Raw genomic sequence first — 22,583 nt, forward strand, 5'->3', positions numbered from 1 at the left:
ATAAAATTATTGCTCTTTTTATTGGCAGAAAACTGGTGCAAAAGCGGCTTTAGCTGCAGTTTTCTGCCGCAAAAGCAGCTTTAGCGACACATTTCTGCCGATAAAAGCTGCAAAACTTTTATTGCCTATGTTGATAATATGCCCCTATGTTATTTACATTAGGGCTATATTGTCCAGTATAACAATCAAAATTGCTCTCCAAAGACACCAGGCAAAGCAGACGCTCCCTCAAACAGATCACCAAGCGCAATTTACCCTACTTACAGCCTAGCCTGTTCTCTGTCGAGACTTTAGCAATCTTTAGAGCACAAGATAAGATCTTTTCACATGGAAGAGTCAGACGTATTGCAATTCTACTTAAGAAACAAGCATTGGCATAGACAATAGGTCTCGCCTTTGGGACCTTATACGTGTTTAGCCATGCAACAGTTGATGTTGCTGCACCAAGGATATTATGCTGCATAACTAAATACTTAGAAGGTCCCAAAGGCGAGACCTATTGGCTATGCCAATGCTTGTTTTTCTTTCACTTCGTTATCTATTTTGTTTTTCACAATTATACCCTCTTCTGTCTTTTCTTCGGTAAATAGATCTATTAAACAGTATCTCTTCTTTACTCCCTATAGCTGTCTTTCTTTTAACATCACTCTCTGTTTACTTTCCTTATACTTACACTTTTTAAAAAAAAAAAAAAATTTTTTGGTTAGCTCCCGGTCCGCGTACCGGGAAGCTAACCCGGGAGCGAACCAAAAGAAATAGAGCTTGCCAGAGTGTTAAACATTGTAGCAATTTTTTTTGAAAGGGAAGGTAGTTCTGAAAAGAACTTTTTTTAAATATTTTTGTTGTTTTATATTTTTTTTTTATTTTTTGAACATTTTTTGTTTTTTTTTTATTTTTTGAACGATTTTATATTTTTTTTGGTTTTTTGGGGGGGGGGGGAAACAACAAAAAACAGGCGTTGAAAAGGGCTCAACAGGAGCAAAAAAAAATTACTGGGGGCGGTTAGGGCAATCATGGTGTTCATATGCAAGGTTGAGTGCATTGATGCTCATGTTGCCACAAGCTATTAATGCACGACAGTGCATACATAAATGTATCATATGCCCAAGATTTGGTTGGATATTTGGCACAGTTTCCCGTGCCTCCTCTGGTGTTAAAGAAACCGATGTTGTTGGTCTCGCCACAGGAGTTGGTCTAGGATTGTCCATCATATCCCTTAATTCCGCCCGGCTGTAATTTAGGGGATGTTTCCTCGTCATGTGCCTATGCATGGTGTGATTACCATAACTGTATTTTTTGTCCGTCCCTCTGGACAATTGTTCCTTGCATATGAGGCATGTTGCGTACCTGGCATTGACCTTTTTTTGGCCAGGAGGGATGGAAAAAAACTGCCAGATGAAACTGGCTTTCTTTCTTGAAACCCGGGGCAACTCTTCCAGGAATTGTGGTTGTTCTCCCTCCTCATCCATTTCTTCATCTTCCTCCTCAGTGTTGGTAACCACCTGGGGAGGTGGTCCTCTCTTCCCATGAGGAGGTGGAGGTGGTGGTGGGGGTGCACCAGCTGCAGCAATCAATGAAGCCATTTTCACACAAGCAAAATAGGTCTTCCAAGAAGCAAAATAGGTCTTCCTCTCACAATAATGAAAGTCAGAGTGAGGAAAGAAGGAGTGGTTTTCATCATTTGGAAAAAACAATACTTCTCAACCAATGAAAAGTGTTATTTTTAGGTCACCTGACCTAGCCTTCCATAATTATGAAACTAAAAGTGAAATGAACCAATGAAAAGTTTTATTAACAAGTCACATGACCTCTAACGCTCATGTTACGCGCTGCGGAACGCTCCCCGGTTAGCTTCCGGTTCGCTGCGCTTCGCGCCTCGGTCCGCGCCCCGGGACACTTCCGGGTGCGCTAACGCGATACGTCACAAGACGCATTTCGCGGCAACGCGATACGTCGCGCTTTCGCGCCGCGGATCGCTTCCGGGGAGTTGCGTTTCGCGCCTCGGTCCGCGCCCCGGGGCACTTCCGGGTGCGCTAACGCAGTACGTCATAAGACGCATTACGCGGCAACGCGATACCGTCACTATGTTGATTTCTTACCGGTTCGCGGACCGGATCGCGGAATCAAATTGAGCTAACGGGAAGCTTCCCGGTTCGCGGACCGGGAGCGAAACAAAAAAAATATTACAAAAAAATTATTAATAAACATATAAAATATCTTTTTGGATTTAAAGAAGAATACATTTTACAGCTATAGATATTAGCTTTTAAAAAACCAATGAAATTCATTGAAAAAACCATAGGTTATAGACCATATATAGTTAGGAATTAGCATTTACAAAACCTTGAAAATTCACTGAAAAAACCATAGGTTATACACCATATATAGTTAGGAATTAGCATTTAAAAAACCTTATTTTACTCACACAAAACCATTGAAATTCCATATATAGTTAGTTGTACTAACTATATATCGCGCACCCGCAATCCACTGCTGATCATGTCACATATTACATCATTCATGACATGGTCAGTGACATCACTGATGACATCACTGATGACATCTCAAATGACATCACTGATGACATCACTGATGACATCTCAAATGACATCACTGATGACATCACTGATGACATCTCATTTGACATTACTGATCACATCACTGATGACATCATTCATGTGATAATACGATGAAGCTCTTCAGACTCTAATATAACCTTAGATACAGTAAGTGTAAACAGACACTCACAGACTGTCACTCATCCATAGAGTTACACACACACCTAGTCAGTCATGCAAAGAATCAATCACACCTCCATTTTCTCAACTATACAGTTATACACACCTTACTTATTCAAACATATACTAACACATATTTACTCTCTTATACAATCCCTGATACAAGTTCACAATGATCCATACAGCCACTCACACATTCACTGGCTCTTATGCACAGTTATTTATATATGTCAACTCTCACATGTACTGTGTTTTACATATGTACTTACTTTGACATGTAGCACTGAGATATCCATTCACTCAGCAATACACTCATGCACACAGTCAACCGCCCATACAGCTGTTTCCACATGCACTTTTGAACCCATACATCTAGTGAATCAACTGCTCACACATCTATGCACAGAGTCATACACCTCCCAGCCACCCACACACACACTCAGTCTCCCATACAAATACTTGGGCAACCAATCAATAACCCATATAGTTAATCATATTGCTAATGATTAACACATGCTGCAGTTTACAGAACAACAGACATAATGATGCACAAATTAAGACAGTTTAGTCACTAACCCATGCACTCAGTGAGACACATTTAATCACTCACTCATACAGTCAGTCATGCACCTACTAAATCCTTCATCCAGACATTTATACATCCACTCATTCTTAAATATGTAAGACATATTTTAACTTTACAGAAAAATACAGTCACTGGATGTTGTCATCAGTGATGTCATCAGTGATGTCATTTGAGATGTCATCAGTGATGTCATCAGTGATGTCACTGACCATGTCATGAATGATGTAATATGTGACATGATCAGCAGTGGATTGCGGGTGCGCGATATATAGTTAGTACAACTAACTATATATGGAATTTCAATGGTTTTGTGTGAGTAAAATAAGGTTTTTTAAATGCTAATTCCTAACTATATATGGTGTATAACCTATGGTTTTTTCAGTGAATATATATATATATATATATATATATCGCAAATATTCCACTCCGTCCACTTCCACCAATACCTCGGCGGCGAAGAAAGAGAAGCGAACCACTTCTTTGCAGGCAAGATGTTTTTATTTCAACCTCCTCAACAGCATACGACAGATGACGCGTTTCGGGCTCAGGCGCCCTTGATCACATCAATATATATATACATTTCACCTACTGGCGGTCGTCAGTAGGTAGGTATAGTTAGGAATAGTTTCCATAGGTAAAGCGTTTTTTCTTTTCCCAATAACTTTAGCGCCGGTTGATTAATCTTCGCAAAAGGTTTTTAAAAAGTGGCCAGCTCTGGGCAGCTTCTGTTTTGAAAGTTTCGGGGTGATTCGTCAAGAGGGGGCTGAGAAAAAAAGGGTTGCCAAAATGCGTTTTTCCCATGTTTATTTCAATAGGAAACTTTAGACAAAGCTACAGCCCGAACTGCTGAACGGAATTACACCAAATTTGACAAAATGGTCGGTCTTGGCTCAGAAAGAGCCCGTTTTTTAAATGGTGTTAATACGTTCAGTAGTTCCTAAGCAATTAGAAAAAGAAAGCTTTGAAATCTGAGCACCGAGGAGGGGTCGGGAAGCTTCCCGGGTACGAGCTTCACTCTGATTGGCTACCAACGCTCAAACCAGGAAATGTTGGCAGCCATCTTGTGGCTCAGTAAAATTGAGTCACAAGAAAACAGTAAAAGAAATTAAAAAAAACACATAAGTGGACTTCATTCTACGAGCAGCAGTGCACCAGAAGCCGCATTTGCAGTGTGGTGTAAAAAGTGACCTTGAAATACCTCTCTGCAACGCACCTCTGTGGCTCTTACTAGAGATACCTGGTGGGCTACTTGGCCACCAGGGACCTTCAGGATTCAAGGGGACTTAATAGGGATGTTAGAGTTAGAAATTAGCATTTAAAAAACCTTAGAAATTCGCTGAAAAAAACATAGGATTGAGGCACATTATTATTAGAATTTTTTGTTGAAAAAAATCATTAAAATTCACGGAAAAAAACATAGGTTTCGGGGACGTTATAGTTAGAAATTAGCATTTTAAAAACCATTGAAATTCACTAAAAAAACATAGGTTTCAGGCACGTTATGGTTAGAAATTACCATTTAATAAACTTTGCAAATCCACTGAAAAAACCATAGGTTTCAGGGACAGTATAGTTAGTTGGATATTTTACTCATACAAAACCATAGAAATTCCGCAGTTATAGTTAGTTCAGCTAACTATAAGCGCGCCCCCGCAATGCACTGCTGATGACGTCACATATTACCGCTGTTATAGTTAGTTCAGCTAAATATAACAGCACCCCTGCAATGCACTGCTGATAATGTCAGATATTACAGTACAGTATCAGTAGTGGGCTCAAAGATGTAGCACATTGTTCGGCTGCTTTAAGAGGAATATTTTGAAGTTCCAAAACTCCACACTTAGAAGAATTTCCAAGTGAAACCAGTCAATGTTAGCCTATGGAAGGAAATTCAAGTTACTGTTAAGTATGGTTAGAATTACTTTTCAGGATCGGTACTGGGTTTTGAAGATGCAGCACTGAGGTCTCTCCTGATAAGAGGTGAGTAAATCGGAATTCGTAGTTTGGCTGATTTTAAAGGAATATTTGTATGTTTAAAAAATCGATACTTAGAAACTTTTTCAGCAAAAAACAAACAATGATATCCTATGGAAGGAAATACAAGCTACTGATAAGTACGGTTTAAGTTACTTTTCAGAATCACTACAAGGCTCAAAGATGCAGCAATGAGGTCTCTCCTGATAACAGGTGAGTAAACCAGAATTCGTAGTTCGGCTGATTTTAGAGGAATATTTGTAAGTTTCAAAAATCGACAGAAACTTTTTCAGCAAAAAGCAGGCAATGATATCCTATGGAAGGAAATTCAAGTTACTTGAAAGTACGGTTAGAATTACTTTTCAGGATCTGTACTGGGCTCAAAGATGCAGCGCGACCAGGGCACGGCCAGCACCACCTTTCTGCAACGCAGCACAGTGGGGCACCCTGGAAGCACCTGGTGGGCTACTTGGCCCCCATGGTCCCTCAGGATTGAAGGGGAATTTTTTCCCCAACTTAAAATGCGCCACAGTGCGTGTTTGCACAAGTCACCTCAGGCCCCGTCCCCTCCCTTCACCACTGTGTAAACGCGCCCTGTGGCCGTTCTAAGTTGAGAGATTAAGTCCACTTGAATCCTATGGGTACCTAGGGTTAAAGTAGCCCACTAGGTACCTCCAATAAGCGCCACAGAGAGGTGTAAAAAGGGGCATGGCCTCTGAACACCTGGTTGCAACGCAGCTCCCTGGCGCATTCTGGAGATACCTGTTGGGCTATTTGGCCCTCAGGGACCCTCAGTATTGCAAGGGAATTAATTCCCCAACTTAAAACACGCCATGAGGTGTGTTTGTACAGTGGTGATGGAAGGGGGCGTTGCCTGAGGTGACATGTCTGCAAACACGCCCTGTGTTTTAAGTTAGAGAATTAATTCCTCCTCAATTCAGTGGGTTCCTGGGTGCCAACTAGCCCACCAAGTACCTCCAGTATGCGCCAGGGGCTGCATTGCAGAGAAGTGTTCAGAGGCCGAGGTACTTACTGGAGGTACCTGGTGGGCTAGTTGGCCCCCAGGGACCCTCAGGATTGACAAGGAATTAATTCCCCAACTTAAACCGCACCAGAGGGTGTGTTTGCACACATGTGAACTCAGGCCTGCCCCCTCCCTTCACCACTGTGCAAACACGCCCCATGGTGCATTTTAAGTTGGGGGATTAACTCCCCTGAATACTTATGGTCCCTGGGGTGCAAATAGCCCACCAGCTACCTCCAGTAAGTGCCACAGAGCTGCTTTGCAGAGACGGGTAAAAAGGGGCGTGGCCTTAGAACACCTCTCTGCAACGCAGCCTCCAGGCGCATCCTGGAGGTTCCTGGTGGGCTAGCTGGCCCCCAGGCCCCCCCAGTATTCAAGGGGAATGCGTTCCCCCTTCAATGAAGCAAAGCAGTTTGCAATGACAGAGTGGGAGCCGTTAGGCAAACTACAGTGTCCCGGGGGTGGGCACTCCAGGACACTGCAGGAGCCAACGCTGGGGGTGGCAGTTTTCAGGGCCATGACAAGGCGCCAGGAGGGGGGCACCCGGCCCCTCTGCCATATTTTACAAAGCCCCGGGGGTGGTGGTCCCCAGGGATGAGGGGTCCGTGACAGACCCCCCAATTTGAATCTTTAGTGCCCTGGGGAGGTGGCAGTCCCTGGGGCATGTGGGGCCTTGAGCCCCCCCACAAAGGGTATTTTCTTCTAAAGCCACAGGGGTGGTGGTCCCAGGGCCTGTGGGGGGCTGTGTGCCCCCCGCAATCTCAATTAAGTCAAGCCCTGGGGGGGTGGCAGTCCCTGGGGATCAAGGGGGCCTTAGAGACCCCCCAACATTATAATATTAAGCCCCAGGGTGTGGCAGTGTGCCCTCCGCTATCTCAATTAGGTCGAGGGCTCGGGGGGACTTAGAGGTCCCCTAACATTATACTATTAAGCCTTGGGGTATGGCGGTCCCCGGGGCTGTGGGGTGGCCATGTGCCCTTGCGCAATTATTCATGCTTTTGCCCCAGGGAGTGGCAGTCCCCGGGGCAGTGTGGGGGGGATTGGGACACTTTATTTTTAACACGTTCCCAGGATTTGGCCCCCCCGGGAGGCTAATTAGCATCAAAGTGCGGGCGTCTGCACTTTGTTTTTGTTTTTTTAATCGGGAGGATACGCGCACCCTGAGCGGATTTTGCTGATTTAAAAAAAAAGAAAACATTTTTGGCCTAAGGGTCAGGGTGTTTCTACCCTCCCCCTTTTTGCATTTTGTGAGGTTTTTTTTCTGCTTTCTTGTGCCTCGGTTCTACTGAGGCACAAGATGGCTGCCAACACTTCCTGGTTTGGAGTGTTGACAGCCAATTAGCATACAGCTCGTGCTAGGCAGGGTGTGCGGATCCTCCGCGCTCCTCTAGATATATATGTGATTTTACTTTTGATTTTCTCAGGAACTACTGAACGGATTTACACAATTTAAGCAAAAGGCACGTCAAAGGGCTACCTCTTTGCCAAATTTGGTGTACTTCCATTTAGCAGTTCGGGCTGTAGCTGTGATTAAAGTTGCTATGGAAAATTGCATGGGGAAAACACATTTTGGGACCCCCTTTATTTCTTGGCCCCCGCTTGACGAATCACCCCGAGACTTTCAGGATAGGAGCGAACCAGAGCGCCCCATCAGATTTGAAAAATTCACGAAGATTCGTCAACCAGCGCCAAGGTTATTCCAAATAGAATGTTGCGGATTTCCTATCGATAATAGGTCCTAACTATGACTACCTACTGGCGAACACCAGTAGGTAATATATAGATATATATATACATCACCAGCAAACTCCTAACACCGCTTCTCCCACGCAGGATAAGGAAACAGAGCAACAGACCACAAAGCTTGAAATGCCTTAATTTATTTGAGGTTCAGCTTACAAGCAAACGAAGGCAGCCATGACGCGTTTCGTCCCTGCCATGGTGACTTGATCACATGACGCCATACTACCTATATAAACAAAGTGGAATCCACTAGTGGATTCCACTTTGTTTATTTACGTTGCCCAGGGAGAATGAATCCACTATAGTCTCTCTCTCTCTCCCCTCTTGTTACAAATATGCCATACTACCTATAGCATTCCTTTATATACACACTCACTTTACTTTTTTTCCGTTTTTTCATTTTTTCAAAAAAACTTTGTTTGCATAAATTTAGACACAAACAGTTGGTTAATTTTAAGGTGCAGATATATTGTGCTAAAAACAGTCCAGTAATTAAAAATATACATATATATATACAAATATATCTATATATTACCTACTGGCGTTCGCCAGTAGGTAGTTATAATTAGGACTTATTTTCCATAGGAAACTCGCAACATTCTATTCCAATAATTTTGGCACTGATTGACGAATCTTCGAGAAATTTTCAAAACTTTTGGCCAGCTCCGTTCCGCTGCTATCCTGAAAGTTTCATGGTGATTCGTCAAGCAGGGGCCGAGAAAAAAGGGGGGTCCTAAAACGTGTTTTCCCCGTGCAATTTCCCACAGGAACCTTTAGTCACAGCTACAGAACAAATTGCTTAACTGAATTACACCAAATGTGGCAAAAGGGTAGCCCTTGGTTCAGAGTCATGCCTTTTTGTTAAATGGTGTAAATCCGTTCAGTAGTTGCTGAGAAATTCAAAAGTAAAAACATATATATATCTAGGGCCGCGGATACTCCCGAGCACGAGCTTTATGCTAAATGGCTGTCAACACTTCAAACCAGGAAGTGTTGGCAGCCATCTTGTGCCTCGTTAGAACTGAGGCACAAGAAATCAGCAAAAAGAAACACAAAAAAACACGAAAAAGGGGCAGGTTAGAAACACCCTGACTCCCTAGGCCTGCCTCTGAACACCTCTCTGCAATGCAGCTCTTTGGTGCATACTGGAGGTACCTGGTGGGCTAGTTGACCCCCAGGGACCCTCAGGTTTGAGGAGGAATTAATTCTCCAACTTAAAACGCACCACAGGTTGCGTTTGCAGACATGTCACCTCAGGAGATGGCCCCTTCCTTCACCATTGTGCATTGTATGGTGACTTGTGCAAACACGCCCTGTGGTGTGTTTTAAGTTGGGAATTAATTCTCCTTCAATCCTGCGGGCACCTGGGGGCCAACTAGCCCACCAGGTGCTTCCAATAAGTGACACTGCGCTGCAGAGAGGTGGTGCAGGCCGTGCTCTTTTTACACCTCTCTGCAACGGTGCTTACTGGAGGTACCTAGTGGGCTATTTTGACCCTAGGGACCCTCAGGATTCAAGGGGACTTAATCTACCAACTTAAAACTTCACAGGGCGCGTTTACACAGTGGTGATGGGAGGGGATGGGGCTTGAGGTGACATGTGAAAACACATCCTGTGGTGCATTTTAAGTTGGGGAAATAATTCCCCTTCAATCCTGAGAGTCCCATTGGGCCACCTAGCCCACCAGGTGCTTCCAGAAAGCGCCACTGCTCTGTGTTTCAGGGAGGTGGCCCAGGCCGTGCCCCTTTTTACACCTCTCTGCAACACAGCTCTGTGGTGGTTACTGGAGGTACCTAGTGGGCTAGTTTGCTAGTTGGACCAAAGGGACACTCAGGATTCAAGGGGACTTTATCTCCCAACTTAAAACGGCCACAGGGTGCGCTTACACAGTGGTGAAGGGATGGAATGTGGCCTGAGGTGACGTGTGAAAACACGCCTGTGGCGCGTTTTAAGTTTGGGAAATAATTTCCCTTCAATCCTGAGGGCCCCTGGGGGCTAATTAGCCCACCAGGTGCTTCCAGTAAGCGCCACTGCGCTGTGTTTCAGAGAGGTCGCCCAGGCTGTGCCCCTTTTTACACCTCTCTGCAACGCAGCTCTGTGGCGCTTACTGGAGGTACCTAGTGGGCTAGTTTGACCCTAGGGACCCTCAGGACTAAAGGGGACTTAATCTCCCAAATTAAAATGGCCACAGACGCGTTTACACAGTGGTAAAAGGAAGGGATGGGGCCTAAGGTGATGTGTGAAAACGCGCCCTGTGGCGCGTTTTAAGTTGGGGAAATAATTACCCTTCAATCCTGAGAGCCCCAGGGGGGCAACTAGCCCACCAGGTGCTTCCAGTAAGCGCCACTGCGCTGTGTTTCAGAGAGGTGGCCCAGGTCGTGCCCCTTTTTACTCCTCTCTGCAACGCAACTCTGTGGCGCTTACTGGAGGTACCTAGTGGGCTAGTTTGACCCTAGGGACCCTCAGGTTTCAAGGGAACTTAATCCCCCAAATTAAAACTGCCACAGGGCGCGTTTACACGGTGGTGAAGGAAGGGGAAGGGGCCCGAAGTGACATGTGAAAACACACCCTGTGGCGCGTTTTAAGTTGGGGAAATAATTTCCCTTCAATCCTGAGGGGCCCTGGGGGCTAACTAGCCCACCAGGTGCTTCCAGTAAGCGCCACTGGGCTGTGCTTTAGAGAGGTGGCCCAGGCCATGCCCCTTTTTACACCTCTCTGCAACTCAGCTCTGTGGCGCTTACTGGAGGTACCTAGTAGGCTACTTGGACCCTAGGGACACTCAGGTTTCAAGGGGACTTAATCTTCCAAATTAAACTGACTGGCAGAGTTAAGGTTCTGAGCATAGACACAGGGGTCTTCCAGGGTCAGGTAAGTACAGTTCGTACACCCTCAGCGGCACAGGGGCAGCCAGGTGCAGATGTAGTTAGGCCCAATGTTATCCAATGAGAGGCAGGGGCCTTCGATTGGTGGCTGCTGGCTAGCAGGCCACGCGGCTGTGGGAGCTGGGCTCCTGGTCACTTGCTCAGGGCAAATGGGGGAGTAGGATAGGACAAATGTTGCACTGCCAGGGGCACTCAGGCAGCTGGGTGCAGGGTGCTTTTGAGCCGTCGGGCGCTCAATGTTATTCAATGGAGATCTTTAAAAGGGATCAAAGGCTGCAGGCTCGGGCGGTGGATCTTCTGTAGTGACCAACACTTCGAGGGGTAAGTTGGGATCTTGGAGGGTAGGGAGGCACCCTGGAGTTGGGCACAGGAGGCTGGGGGGGCGCTGGGAGCTGGGGTGTCTCTGGACGTCTGGAAATCTTACCCTCTGCTGGTCGCGGTTGGAGGGGTCCCTGGTTTTGAGTCTGCAGGAGTCATCTGGGTCATCGAGGTGGGTCCTTGGGCACTGGATTCCAGGTCAGAATCGCCGGGAGAAGGTCCTTAGGGTCTTTGTCCACTCGGGCACAGGCCGGGCTTGGCGGGTGCAGAGTGGGCTGGAGTAGCAGTTTCTGGCAGGCACCAGAGGTAAGGCTGTTTGAGCAAAGCAACTGCTTGTGGGAGTCCCAGTCTCTAAGAGGGTCAAGGCAGGCAGGTCCTCCGGGGTTCTTGAGGTTGCTGTCTGCAGGAGACACCGGGATTTAGCAGGAGCAGGTTCAAGGATCAACAGGCTTGTAGGGCTGGGGCCAAGTCAGTTGGTATTGTCCTCTTGTTAGCAGCTGCACGTCAGTTCTACTTCTTCTTGGGCTTCTTTCTTGTTTTGAAATAGGGATCTCAGGAAGGAAGGTTCAGGGTGCCCCTAAATACTAAATTTAGGGGCGTTACAGGTAGGGGAATGGCAAGGACCAATAGGTCACTATCCTTGGGTAAGTACACGCCCTATCTTGCTCCTCACCGGTGGGAGTGGGGCAGGAACTTATCTCTAATTGGGCAGAGTACCCATCCTCAAGATTGCTGGGGCCCAGAGTTGTGCTTCACCTCGCCTCTCCCATCTAAGGGGTGGAGTTGGCACAGGCTGGCACACCTCCTTTCCTCACGTAGGGTTTCCTGCCAGTCTTCCTGCCAGAGTGGGGGTCTGAACTGGTGGGGGCCAGTTGCCGAGTACACCAAGTGGTCTGGAGATGCTCACAAAGGCAGTATGCCTTTGTAGCTTCCCCCTGCCCATCCTGGGGGAGGAGACCTAGCACCGCACGCAGGATTTGCATTGTTTTAGGCCAAGGAGAGTGGGGGGATCTCCACCCAGGGGTCCAGCAACATGTCTGCTGTGTGGCAGCCTAGACAGCCTCTCAGCCAAGACGTGGATTGTAGGTTAGTTTTCAGAGGGCATCTCTAAGATGCCCTCTGTAGTGCATTTTACATTAAATCCCACACTGGCACAGTGTGGGTTTAATGTGCTGAGAAGTTTGATATGAAACTTGTCAGTGTTCAGTGTAGCCATTATGGTGCTGTGGAGTTCGTAATGACAACCTCCCAGCACCATATACTCTTAATGGTATCACTGCACTTACAGTGCCCAGGAATGGCCCTGGGTACTGAAGGGGCACAGGGCTCATGCACCTGTGCCCACACCACTGGCATAGGGCACCCAGCTAGAGGGGTGACTGATGTATGGCAGGGCAGTGGGTTTTTGGGCATGGCACACAGGGATGTGTGCCATGTCGACTATTTAGTTTGGCACCAGGACACTCAGTCTGCAAAGGCAGTGTGTGGGTGTCAGGGTGCAGGGCCCCTAAGGGTGGCACAATAAGTGCTGCAGCCCTTAGGGGTCTTTTCTGGTCACAATGCCTTGGGTACCTAGGGTACACTTTACCAGGGGCAGACATGTGGCCAGAGATGCCATTTGGGTTTCAGCTTCTATAACATTTTAGGGAAGGAACACAGGCCCTGGGCACCTGATTGGCAGGAGCCCAAGGCACACTCAGTCAAAGCACATCAGCAATTCAGCAAAAAGTGGGGGCACACCAAGCAGTAAATATGGCACTTTCTCACAGATGGAGCATGAGGTGACGTGTGCAAACAAGCCCTGTGGCGGGTTTTAAAATGGGGAAATAATTCCCCTTCAATCCTGAGGGACCCTGGCGGCCAACGAGTCCACCAGGTGCGTCCAGTAAGCGCCACTGCGCTGTGTTTCAGAGAGGTGGCCCAGGCCGTGCCCCTTTTTACACCTCTCTGCAACGCAGCTCTGTGGAATGACTGGAGGTACCTAGTGGGCTACTTGGACCCTAGGAACACTTAGGATTCAAGGGGACTTAATCTCCCAAATTAAAACAGACACATTGCGCGTTTACACAGTGGTGAAGGGTGGGGATGGGGTCTGAGGTGACGTGTGCAAACATGCCCTGTGGTGGGTTGAAGATGGGGAAATAATTCCCCTTCAATCCTGAGGGACCCTGGGGGCCAACTAGTCCACCAGGTGCTTCCAGTAAGCGCCACTGTGCTGCATTGCACAGAGGTGGTTCAGACCGTGCGCTTTTTTACACCTCTCTGCAATGCAGCTCTGTGACGCTTACTGGAGGTACCTAGTGGGCTACTTGGACCCTAGTGACCCTCAGGATTCAAGGGGACTTAATCTCCCTAATTAAAATGGCCACAGGGTGCATTTACACAGTGGTAAATTGAGGGGATGGGGCCTGAGGTGACGTGTACAAACATGCCCAGTGGCGCGTTTTAAGATGGGGATATAATTCGCCTTCAATCCTGAGGGCCCCTGGGGGTCAACTAGTCCACCAGGTGCTTCCAGTAAGTGCCACTGCGCACTTTTGCAGAGAGGTGGTCCCGGCCGTGCCACTTTTTACACCTATTTGCACACGTCAACTCAGCCCCCCCTTCACCAGTGTGCAAACGCATCCTGCGGCACGTTTTAAGAGGTTGTTAAATTTGGTAAATATTACCGATTCGGTAATATTCGGTATTACCGAATTGGTATTTACCGATTCGGTAATTCCCATTCATTCCTATGGAACTGGAGGCCCATAGGAATGAATGGGAATCCATTCACTATTACTGATTCGGTAAACACCGAATCAGTAATAGGGGGATCACATTCAAGGGTGGCAGGGTGTCACATTGACACCCGGGTTCACCCCGGAATCGTGCATGTGTGCACATGTGGCACACATACATGCGGTAAATAACGAATCCTTAAAGCACATAAGCATTCTTAAATGTGCTTCCTACATACCCAATTGGGTAAATAATGATTCGGTAAATACAGAATCGGTAAATACCGATTCTGTATTTACTGAATCATCACCTACATTGGAAATGGCTCAATACCAGTCGGTAAGCCTGAAATTTACCGAATTTCGGGTTTACCGACCGTTAATGAGCCACCTACATCGGGCCCTTAGTCCCATGTCATTTAATTAAAAAAATATTAATATGAGAGTACAGGTTAGGGATGCCCTGCCCCCTAAGTACTGCAGAGGTGACCGAGAGGGACCAGGACTCCAGCAGGATCACAGCAAAAACAAAGAAAATGGTGGCTGGCATTTTCTTTATTAAATATATGGGGGTGGGTAGGGCCCCCTACCCAAGGCCATTGTGAGCCCTGTGGACCCTATTAGCTAAGGCCAGGTAAAATAATTAAGGGTATGGGGGCATATGAGGAAACTCATATTGTGCCGGCCTCTGACCACTTCTCCTATGCCAGGGAACAGAGGTTCCAGGGGGGTCCAACTGCCGGGGTCATAATAGGGCAGTCGGACCACCAATGCAGCAGTGGCTGGATCCACCACCACTGCATCACCATGAATCTGGTGGTCCTCAGACCACCAGACTCGTAATAGGGCCCTTAGTATCTATTATATCAATTTCTGTGGCCTGCTGGAAACCTTTTATGCAGAGCCCAAAAACTTGTGTGGCACACAGTAAACACAAGTTGTCATCTGCACACACAGTTACTCTTTAATACAACATACAACATTTTAAACATATTTAGTACCTCTATCCACCTATGATGCACAAGGAGCACATTCGTTTTGTAAACACTTACACTCATTAGTCAAAAACAGGCTGTTCAAAATTAGGTAGAGAATTAATATGGTGGTTACCTGCCATTATGTAAACTATAAAACAAATTAACAGATTCATTGGGTGATGTCATTAGTAAGCTCATTAATGATGTAATTTGGGATGTCATCAGTGATGTCATAAATAATGCCATAGAGCATACCCTAAGTGGAGTAATATGTGAATATGACTCTACCAACTTGCCAATTTCACTGCATGGGGTTTACCTACAAGTTTGCTCTGATTTCTACTGCAACATGGTCGAGAGAAGATAGTGATTAAGGAAGATGATCTCACCACCATGAAAACTGTGGGCACAAATCTTTTTAACGAATTAAAGAAACTAGCTAGGTTAAAAGTGCCTCACAATAACTGTGACTTCTTTTTTACATCTGAAATTAAGGGATTGATATATGCTTTGGCTGAGGGAATGTGAAGTTGTATATCAGACCACCAGACAACTCTTTTTGTCATAACTTTCACCACTGTGGTTCGTGTTAATGGTGTAAACATTTGACAAACCATTTGGCTCCATCAAATAAGATGGATGCCCATCAAACTTTTACCCTGTTTTAAATTTTTCAAAAACAAGCTTCCAAAGTCGGTTCTAATTGGAGGTGACAGAAGTTTAAAACAAAAAGATTAATAAGAAAAATGTTCAAACCCTAAGTCATAAATATAAATAGATTTGCAAATATACATAGAGATATTTCTTAATACTGAGTTTTTTATATCAGTACTCTGGAACAGAGCCACAGGACCATTTGTGTTCTAATTGAGCAGAACCCTCTTATTGTGTAGTTCCTACAAACCTATATAGGTTCTGCTCATTTAGACAACATATACTGTAGGATTGGAGTAAGACTGATTCTGGACACCCCTACCGAATATGTTAGTTTGTATACCAGCTAGCTCACAGTGCCACTAGAAACCCCTCTTACAAAGTAGAGAATAGTTCTTGGCAACTATCGAACATGACAACTCTGTCCCATCAGGGATCATTGAAACAGCGTACTTTTCGCTCAGTCACTCGTGCATACTTTGTCTCAGAGAGATACACAGAATAAACAGTGGAGACGTTTCTCATTAAGCTTTTATTCAACCAGCGTCATTCTAGTGTAAAATGGGTGTGATGAAACAACCATTAGACAGTAACAGATGTAAATGATTATAATCACTAACAGAGTAAAAGGATGGTATATTTCTACCATCGTGCTAAAACAATGAATACAGGCAAGTATATAAAACACATGACAGTAAAATGCGTACTCCTACGATGCATCCCTATCTAGATGTACCTGAATGTACCTAGCATGTATGTGGGGGCAAAGCCAATAATCCCTCTAGGATAAAGTCAACCCGTTACCTGAAGTGAGAGACTGTGGGACCCTGTCTTGGTCTCGAGATGGACACCCTGTCAGGGATGACAGACCACTACGAGCTGGAGTGTCTGCGTGCAGGAACCTCAGCATCTCGTGGCAGTGTGTCGGCATGGAAGTCCTTTTCTCCTCTGACTCCGAAAGATCATCAACAGTTCCTTCGACACCGCCACCTTCACGGAGAGCTGGAAACACGCCGAGATCAACACCCTACTCAAGAAACCCAAGGCGGACCCAAAGGACCTCAAGAACTTTCAACCCATCTCCCAGCTCCCGGTGAAAGTAATTGAGAAGACCACCAACAAACAACTGACCCAGTTCCTGGAGTAGAACAACATCCTGGACTCCTCCCAATCCGGCTTAGGCAGCAATCACAGCACCAAAACAGCCCTCATCAATGTCACCGACGACATCAGGACCCTGATGGACAATGGCGAAACTGCGGCCCTCATCCTCCTGGACCTCTCAGCCGCATTCAACACCGTCTGCCACCACACCCTGCAACACACGCCTCCACGGTGCAGGGATCTGCGACAAAACCCTTAACTGGATCACCTCCTTCCTCGCTGGCAGAACCAAGAGAGTCTGCCTCCCCCATTCCACCACGATCACCTGTGGCGTACCCCAAAGATCATCCCTCAGCCCATCCCTTTTCAACAGCCTCCTTGGCACCTCTCAGCAACATTGTCCGAGCACACCACCTCAACATCATCTCGTACGCCAACAACACCCAGCTGATCCTCTCCCTCAGCAAGGACCCGGCCACCACCAATTCCAACCTCCACGAGGGAATGAAGGCCGTCGCAGACTGGTTGAATACCAGCCATCTGAAACTAAACTCTGACAAGACGGAAGTCCTCATCCTCAGCTCCACCCCCTCCGCATGGGACCACTCCTGGTGGCCGGCCATGTTGGGAGCTGCACCGATATCCACCAACCACGCTCCCAACCTGGGGTTCATCTTGGACTTTACGCTCTCCATGACCCAGCAAGTCAACGCTGTCTGCTCCTCCTGCTTCAACACCCTCTTCATGCTCCACAAGATATACAGATGGACCCCCACCAAAACCAGCAGGCGGGTCACCCAAGCCTGTTGTGTGTCGATTTAGATATTGTATCTAGATTTCCTGATTCATGCCCTCATATAGGTATAATTCACATTGCCCCTATTTAGGCATAGAAAGCCAGTCCTTATTTAGGCATTGCTCATGCTAACCAAATACATGCATGGTCAACTACATCTGATCCTCTTTGTTACAACGAGTTCTTGGAAAACCAGACACTTAAGCCTGTAGGACTTCCTCTTGCGTGGATATTGATTTCTCAAAGAACTCATTTATTATGCATGAACATCTATTCCTTATGGGTTCATTCATGACGTTCTTATGCTTGACTTTTACGTCAATTCTGGCATTCCTAAACACCTTCAAGGTATAAATATTCATTCACTTGCTATGGCAAGGCATGGTGCTGTTCGACTACCTACTTGCACGACACGGCTTACCACAGCAAGTCCCGAAGGAAGTCAAGTCCCCAAATGATGCACTGACCAGACGCTGTCATTCTCCTCGCAGAGAATCCAGCTCCAGTGTTTCTCACTCCCCTTGTGGGGTGTTAGAGATCGAGTCCCGGGAAAGAGATACCAACCTCTCTCATTCTAAGGAATGGAGCTGATTAGAACCTAGAGAAACTTTTGGCAAAACTCTTGTGATAGCTAAACCAGACGAAGACAGCACCTACTACTTCCCTCGTACTGCAATTGGGTTAGGTACACTGGGGTAGGATTATTTTAGAAGCACCAGATGAGTATTTTAGCCTGTGTTATTTATGTATGTATTTTAATGAATACATGGCATAGCTACAAGACGTGCTATTACAGTATTATTTTATCTTACTGCTAACGCTGTACATTTTATACTTCGCATTCTGTCTTATGATTGTAGCAGTTCATAACTCTTGCATGAAAAATAAGACTGTTCAATATTCCCTTTTTATTGAAACGAGCGTTCTTTAGCCCACTCTGCCACCCCAGTTCAGACATGGCTATATGCAAATCAGTCTGACCCTGTGCCTCATGGGAACAGTCCAGCCCGAACTGCCAAGCCATGTCTTCCCTGGACCGGAAACAAGCTTCCGAGCACCGGTTTCTGGCATTCCAGACGTCTTCAGCCCGGCTTGCTTGAATTCAGTGGCAAAGTGAGCAAAGGACTCATGTCTGAGCATACCCTGCCACACTTATGACATACTCAAGGTCCCCCTGATTATAATATTAATATATTTGTATAATAATATACATTTAAAATACATCTAGACTCTATACAATCAATGCCTTGTTGACGCACCTACTGTCCTGACATGACATTGACTGTATGGAATGACAGGGCTTAGATAAATATTAGTGTTAGGTCCTTTCAAACCCTTTTTAGGTCTCGGCCTGATCCAGCACATGCGCAAGTTGGCCGAGACATTTAGTAGCTGCTTTGAAAATGCTACTTTCCCGGCGACCAGCTTACTATCATGCACACAAGAGCGCGCGTGACGTGCACAGCCGCCATCATGCACAGTTGCCATTTGGCTTCTTTTATTGCGTGTGTGAAGGACCTTCCTTACCACGCACGCCTCTCTTCAATGCCCGCGTCACTCTGCAACATGAAGACACTCAGGGCGATTTTTTGCCCTTAACTTCTGCAGGAAGTGTTTGTTGTCCGCGCGCTTTAACTGTAGAGAGAAAGGGATCTCATGACAACCAAGCTTGGGGGTACAGCGCATGCCATCACCCATTTAGGAAGTGCCGTGAAGCACTTGTTAAGTGCCGCAAACTGACCGCACTGTAAGTGTTTGCTCAATTACCATGGCTGGCGGTCGTCAGGGCTTGAGTTATCACTGGTGTCTTTGGTGTGAGCATTGAACAGAAAACAGGGGTTTTTTTAGATTTTTTTTAACCCTGCTGCACTCCGGGGTCCGCAATAGCCCAGCACCTGTTGAGGAAGTGGCGTGAAGCATTTGTTAAGCGCCGCAAACTGACTGCACTGTACGTTTTTGCTCAATTACTACATTTAAAAGCACCCATTTGAAATCCCGAAATAAACACCAGTAAAAGGACTGTGTTTAGAGCGCTCACCACAAATTGGTCTGTGTTTTACGGTGTATGCATATTCCGTCCGAATTGGAAGGATAAAAGGCTGAGCCTTCCCTGCAGGGATTCGAACCTTTGATCTTCTGATTACCCGCAGATGCACAGTGTTTTCACCCAGCGTAGTTATTTTCAGCGAAGAATATAAATTATTTGAAGTATGTTCCATCTGCAGTTTATTGCAGTAAAAATCTTCTGTTGCCAGTCCCTGCACCACACAGTGGTCCCTTTGCTTTTGGCCCTAATGAGCGCAGTTTTTGGCCTGGGGTCTTTACAAAGTTCATGCTGACTTGTTTTTAATGTTTACTTTGCGCCGTGGCTGCCGGTCATCAGTGCTTGTTTTATCACTGGTGTCTTTGGCGTAAGCAATGCACAGAAAACTGTTTTTTTTAGATATTCATTTAAACCCTGCTGCACTCCGGGCTCCAATAGCAGATTCAGAAGGGCAGATATGTTTTTCTGTGTCCGGCTCCATCCCATTATGTAATATTACATATTGATTAGACGTTTGTGCGATTAAGCATACACCAGTCACTGGCTGATTTGCTCGTTTTCCCCATCTCTTTTCCTTTCCCACTCCTACCGGCTATGCTTACCTCCCAACCCTTACTATGGAAAAAACACGGGCTTGTTTACCAGCGGATTTTTCATGTTTTGAATGTTTTCTTTTACGAGTTTTTTCCTTTTCCCACTTTGGAAAGATGTAAATTCTTAGTACTGTGTTTTCTGGAAATGTTTTTTTGTCATATCCCTTAGGCTACTGGCCTTGCATTGCCCCCCTGCAGCAGTTGTGACTAGTTAATAGCAGTGGAAGGCGGCAGTGTCCTATCAGTGAAACAAGAATTCATGCCACCAGTGCTGCTTCAGAACTGTACATTCAAAAGAAGTGAAGAAATTATACAGATCACGCCTTTCTTGGGTTTGTGTTTTGTGCTGCCATAAGATCGAGTGCCTTCACAATGGTGGCCTGTTTTTCACTGCTGCAAAGTGGCTGAAGCCTGGCCCATCTTTCTCAACAAATGTGACCATTGCTAGTGCTTGTTTTTGTCTCTGAAGTCGAAAGGGAGCAGCGCCATAAATTAACTAAATTGTTTGCAGGGAGAATGTGGGGTATTGGGGGCACTTTGGAGATAAATCAAGGAACGGGAAATACTATTTTTCAGTGCCTGCTGCTGAGATCAGGGAAAGAGTTTGCATGACAGATGCGGTCTCATAAAGACTGAAAGACCGTCTCACTCTGACTTCAGTCCTTCTGAATCCAATAATGCAGACCACTAGGTTAATGCACATACTGCAGAGCTCAGCATGCAACGTAATGCTCAGGGTTTGCAATCAGGCGGGTAACTAGCGACAAATTTCGGGGGGGGGGGCTGAAAAATATATCGGGGGGGGCTAATTCTTCCAAACATAGACAGAGTGGCTGTAAGAAGGGGCGAACACACAACAAAAGCCTCATTTACACGTAAATGTTCTTTTAAAGACCTGTTAAGTACTCGGGTGCGGCTGCAATTAAATGCTCGCCAGCCCGCGAAGCTGTCTCCGGCTGGGCTGACACACACGACGGGGGGGGTGCTGAAGCCCTGTGATCCCCAATGGGTGTTGCGCGCCTGTTTGCAATGCTGTGGGGGCTAACGAGCAATTGATCCTTCTTAGGTCGATGTACTGCCCACCACCTCTTGTTTAGCTAGTGCAGGGGGCAGGGAGGGTCCCTACTATTTGCCGCAACAAATAATTTACTTTGTGAAGTCCTCTTACGACAGGTAGATTTACAAATGAGTCACAGAGGTAGGAAAAACAGGAAACCTATCTGTGCTGTCAGAGTATTTTTTGCAACCTTTACAGTTAAACAATAATCGTTTGTCTTCAGCACCTCTGTGATTCCCACACTTTTCATAACTTTACAATATAAACGTACAATTCACCATCCATTAGCGTGGAAGCCTGGCCTTTCTTTGGTCTGTGATTGGTCATGCCATATACATATGAACTGCTTAGCTAAGCACTTAAAAGGTACCAAAGGCGAGACCACACACACAACCAAAAAACCACACACACACAACCACACACACACAACCACACAAACACAACCACACACACACAACACCACACAACCACACACACACACACACACCCAGACATACAACCACACACACAACAACACACAGACCCACATACAGAACCACACACAACCACACCCAAAACACACACAACCACACACACAATCACACCCAAGCACACCCAAACACACATCCACAACCACACACAACCACATCCACACACACAACCACATATACAACCACACTTACACACACAACCACACAACCACACACAACCACGCACACAACCACACACACAATCACACACACAACCACACACACACACACAACCACACACACAACCACCCACACAACCACACACACAACCACACACACACACACAACCACACCAATAATTGGCATAGCCAAAAGGTTTCGCCTTTGACACCTTATAACTGTTTAGCCATTCAACAGTTGATGTTGTTGCACCAAGGATATTGTGCTGCATAACTAAATACTTAGAAGGTCACAAAAGCGAGACCTATTGGCGTAAGGTAAAACATTCTGTGATCAAGGAAATGCTCTTTTTAATTTGTGTCAGCAAAATATTTCTATGCAACTGCTTCTCATTTTACTCCACATCACAAGATGTTTTGCATGTGTGAATTTTGGCACATGACTTCTGAGGCAGAGTGTTCCAAATCATGGCTTAGTTGCAACTTTTTATAAAGGTCGCTAAAGAAAAAGGAGCAAAACTCGGATTGTTCATAACCCGAAGCCACTGCCAAGCAGACCGCTGTGCAATGTCCTGTGCTGAATAAGCTACTGGTCTCAGCTCAGTTACCAGCACACCAAAGTTCACATCACTGGAAGCACCATCGCAACTAACGTTAATTGGAGCCTCGGCTCAGTTTCCTTCATAAAATGCACCTACCTCGAGATTCAATTGGCCATTGTTTAAGTCTACATATCCGCCTACCA

The sequence above is a fragment of the Lissotriton helveticus genome, chromosome 1_2 (genome assembly GCF_964261635.1).
Source record: "Lissotriton helveticus chromosome 1_2, aLisHel1.1, whole genome shotgun sequence".
NCBI classification, from domain to species: Eukaryota; Metazoa; Chordata; class Amphibia; order Caudata; family Salamandridae; genus Lissotriton; species Lissotriton helveticus.